Raw genomic sequence first — 5,326 nt, forward strand, 5'->3', positions numbered from 1 at the left:
GATACCCCTGCTTCTGTCGCATTCTCCACTCTGAGCCACACTCGCACCCATGCTCTCAGATCTGCCTTTTCCCCACAAGTCTGTATGTTCTTCATAAGTAGACCCCTCCCTGCCCTTTGTTTCCACATCTCCATTTATTTCTTTTATCTTGCACATCTTAATGTATAGTACACGCCGTGGCCTGCTAGACGTACCCACCTCCAAGCTGACCACCGGTTTGTGCCTCCTGCCTGTGTTGGTGTCCCGATGAGCCGCGGCATTGTCCCATAAGCCGCTGGCGCAGTGTGAGGTCCCGGTTCCCCGTGCAGTACTGCCCTTATCGGCAGGCAGGATTGGAGCTTTTATTCTGTATAAATCACGTGGTAACCAGTCCACATGGGTGAGAACATTGGTACGAGTCTCATTCATTTAATGTGGATTCTATGTCACAGTGATCCTATGTGTTAATGTGGATCCTTTGCCAAAGGGATTTTATCTGTTTTAAAATAAGTGATTTTCAATATGTGCGCCCCCTTCTACTGTTTCTGTATTTAGACTTTTTGAAAGGCTATAAACCTAGTGCTTTATCCCAGAGTTTTTGATTACCTCGAGGATTCCTTTCCATCTTTTAAGTGGAAACTGAACATTGACCAGCACTGTACACCATTTTGTTTAATATATATATATATATATATATATATATATATATATAAGAAAGAATGGCACTCCCAAAGTAATAGCAAGTAAAGCAGCCGGTGCCCTCACAATGTAAGCATATAATAGGATGGAGGTGCGGCACTCACGGCTTCCAATAACGGACACAACGCGGTCACGTCTATATAATAACGTTTCAGTGCCCCAGCACTGTCGTCAGACTTTATTAAAGAATAAAAACAACATGTACATACCTTTATAGCAAGTGAATTAAAACATTGAAACCACGCCAGACGCCGGGCTCGGGACAAAGCACCCGCCCAGCGGCAGCAGATGATGACATCATAAATCTAAACACCAATGAATGAACACCATTACAACCACATCACCATGGTGATATTAAAAACAGGAAATAAGCGGAAGTAATACAGAAGCATACTACAGAATGGATATAATAGCATAATAGCATAAATGACACATTGAAAAAGTCAATATAATAGATAAGCATTGTTATACAAGCTAATAAATCAATATATAGCATACAAATAGAGCAGCATGTTTAGACCAGGACCAAATGCATAATCAATAGAAACAAGCATATGAAATACCGTCATTCAGACCCTTAGGAGCTAGAACACCCAAACGCATGATCCATCGGGTCTCACATTGTAATAGTTTGCGTAATCGATCACCCCCTCTAATAGAGGCGGGGACATGATCGATCATTCGATAACGCAAACTACTAAGGGGATGACGAAGCTCGACAAAGTGCCTAGCGACAGGTTGATCAGAACAACCACTTTTCAGAGCATTCCTAATTGCTGAACGGTGTGCAGACATCCGTTCTTTAAATTTACGTTCGGTCTTTCCCACGTACCTAAGGCCACATGGGCAAATAAGTTGATAGACAACAAAAGTAGAATTACATGTTAACAAATGTTTAATATAACAGTTTTGCACATCCTCATACGGGTAAAATTATTTATATTAAACATTTGTTAACATGTAATTCTACTTTTGTTGTCTATCAACTTATTTGCCCATGTGAACGTAAATTTAAAGAACGGATGTCTGCACACCGTTCAGCAATTAGGAATGCTCTGAAAAGTGGTTGTTCTGATCAACCTGTCGCTAGGCACTTTGTCGTGCTTCGTCATCCCCTTAGTAGTTTGCGTTATCGAATGATCGATCATGTCCCCGCCTCTATTAGAGGGGGTGATCGATCACGCAAACTATTACAATATGAGACCCGATGGATCATGCGTTTGGGTGTTCTAGCTCCTAGGGGTCTGAATGACGGTATTTCATATGCTTGTTTCTATTGATTATGCATTTGGTCCTGGTCTAAACATGCTGCTCTATTTGTATGCTATATATTGATTTATTAGCTTGTATAACAATGCTTATCTATTATATTGACTTTTTCAATGTGTCATTTATGCTATTATATCCATTCTGTAGTATGCTTCTGTATTACTTCCGCTTATTTCCTGTTTTTAATATCACCATGGTGATGTGGTTGTAATGGTGTTCATTCATTGGTGTTTAGATTTATGATGTCATCATCTGCTGCCGCTGGGCGGGTGCTTTGTCCCGAGCCCGGCGTCTGGCGTGGTTTCAATGTTTTAATTCACTTGCTATAAAGGTATGTACATGTTGTTTTTATTCTTTAATAAAGTCTGACGACAGTGCTAGGGCACTGAAACGTTATTATATAGACGTGACCGCGTTGTGTCCGTTATTGGAAGCCGTGAGTGCCGCACCTCCATCCTATTATATATATATATATATATATATATATACATACAGGTTGAGAATCCCATATCCAAATATTCCGAAATACGGAATATTCCGAAATACAGACTTTTTTGAGTAAGAGTGAGATAGTGAAACCTTTGTTTTTTGGTGGCTCAATGTACACAAACTTTGTTTAATACACAAAGTTATTAAAAATATTGTATTAAATGACCTTCAGGCTGTGTGTATAAGGTGTATGTGAAACATAAATGAATTGTGTGAATGTACACACACTTTGTTTAATGAATAAAGTTATAAAAAATATTGGCTAAAATGACCTTCAGGCTGTGTGTACAAGGTGTATATGTAACATAAATGCATTCTGTGCTTAGATTTAGGTCCCATCACCATGATATCTCATTATGGTATGCAATTATTCCAAAATACGGAAAAATCCCATATCCAAAATACCTCTGGTCCCAAGCATTTTGGATAAGGGATACTCAACCTGTATATATGTGTGTGTGTGTGTGTGTGTGTGTGTGTGTGTGTGTGTGTGTGTGTGTGTGTGTGTGTGTGTGTGTGTGTGTGTGTATATATACCGGATATGGGTTCCCTGGGGTACCTTTGGCTCAGTACTCCAATTGCTTAAAAAGAACCAAGTAGCACTCCTCAGACTTTGCAGCTTAATAAATATATTGTATCCAAGAAAAGTTTACAGCAGCAACAATCAAAGTGCATAGTGATTTCCACTATATATATATATATAGTTGTATAATTTTGACATCTGGATGGGTCTAAAAGAATTGCTGAAAATTAGTGACACCTCTACCATATCTCCATCTGATATTACCATCCGAAGAATGGTGGAGGATTATTTTAATAACACCATATAAATAGGCATGTCACAGAGTCCCTTTGATTACTGAAAGTCAAAAAAACAATTTGGAGGCCCTCACACAAACTGGCTTTGCATTACTTAAGCTGCCCACCCTCCAGTGTGTACTCAGAGTTTTCAGCTGATTGGCGTAGGGGGCTACTTCCTCAAAATTTGAAAAGATGATGTTCTTCAAAATGAACAACACATACCACGAGGAAGACCTTTACCGGCAATTACATTAAAGTGCAGAGACTTCTGTAATGGACACTGATGAGGGTGAGCATGCGGATGGTAGTGACGATGACATCTTGCCACTGCAGAGCTTTTTGCTAAAGTGCCTTGAGCCCATTGGTAGCTTGTTTTATGGGGCCCAAACAAACCAAGCACTTCAGCCACAAAAGTGTCAGTCCCTGTCGCTGGTTTGTTAAACTGTGCATATCCTTTTTAATATCCAACATAGGGGGGGGTGAGAGAATTTAAGGATAATTCCATCTTGCACCACTTTTAATTTCTGCCACTGCTGTTTTTACAGTGTTTCATAGATGTGCTATAAACTGACATGTGTTTGTGCCGCTGCTCTGTCACTTAGTAACCAGCCAGCTATATGCAGCCTTTGGCCTAAACTGGATGAAAACAATATTGTGAGCCATGAGATGGTCAAAATTGACTGGAAATTACTGGAAATTAATGTTATTGAGGTTATTAATACTGTAGGAATAAAAAGGCCCAAATTATTTGATTTTAGCTTTTTTTTTTTCATTTAAAAAAAAATAATACACAACCAAAGTCAGTAACGGCATTTAGGCAAAACCAAAACTGGACAATGAATTAAAACCAAAACCAGCAGAAATGGTCCCATTAACATCTCTAACATATTTATAAAATGAGAGAGATACAATACATCTTCCCTATATATTCAGACTATAGCCCCTGTAAATCTACATTGATTTTGGGAAAGATAAAATAACAGATTTGATTTAATTTTTCTTAAAATAGTTTCAGTTCTCTTACAAAGTATACAAGAGACCCCAAAAATAGCTTTTCAGCTACAGTGAAAGATGCACTAGCCGGGTGGCCAATGTGGCTCCATAGTTAACACTGTTTGCATGACATGGGTTAAATATACTTCTAATATCTTAATCACCTTTGCCATCATGTGATTTTTAAGTCTAGACTGCCCGCTTGCAACATTTTTCCAATTAAACTCAGTCCTTAATTAACGCCAAAGACAGACTTTAATGGCACCCACCTCTCCTCTCTCTCTCTTTCTCTCTCACTGTGGCTAGACTGGTTCACTTTGCACAAAACATGCAAAATAAAAAATGAAACTTCTTATTGAAATATTGCTGTGCATTACACCCTCATAAACGGTTTAGAGAGAAGTACAATTACAGCTGGGCACCTTGTTAAATCTGCCTTTTTTCCAGGAGGTGGGAACAGCACAGTTTTATGTTACCATAAAAACAAATCATTACGAGGAAGGGCTCATTCCTAGTTGATTGCATTTATTTTATTTATATTTTCATGGTTTATACTAATGCTGCTCCCTCTATGCTTTCCATGTGTTTCATTATCAAAATGACTTGGTGAGTTTGTGGAAAGCTTATTCCTTCTCTTCCCCATCCACTATGGCCTTGTAAATACTATCGTTCCGTTACTTTATTGTTTTCAACCCCTGTTTCCAGCCAACTGTGTTTATTTGAGGGAGGGAAAGTATGGTTGGGAAGTCCTAGAATTGCTACTTGGAGCACGTTTGAATGCTCTAAAGAGTATTGTTAAAAAGTTGCTGGACTAAATTATTAAGCGCCTTGCTATTAAAAAGGACTTTAAAAATTCCCAGAGGCTTCTAATCCAATGACTTTCTGTATGTTGTTAAGCTACTGTTCAATATATTTGTATATTTTATATACATTTATTTTTCTACTTTGTTCTTTCAACAAGGAAAAAAAATCTATATCCCCCTTCGGATGAACATAACTATGTACTGCTTTTATATCATACATTAGCACATTTTACTCAGGGCAATATAAATAACAGACAACAGATCTTAAAATAAGTGCTTTACTTCACAGCATT

Source organism: Pseudophryne corroboree, chromosome 3 (genome assembly GCF_028390025.1).
Source record: "Pseudophryne corroboree isolate aPseCor3 chromosome 3, aPseCor3.hap2, whole genome shotgun sequence".
Classification (NCBI taxonomy): domain Eukaryota; kingdom Metazoa; phylum Chordata; class Amphibia; order Anura; family Myobatrachidae; genus Pseudophryne; species Pseudophryne corroboree.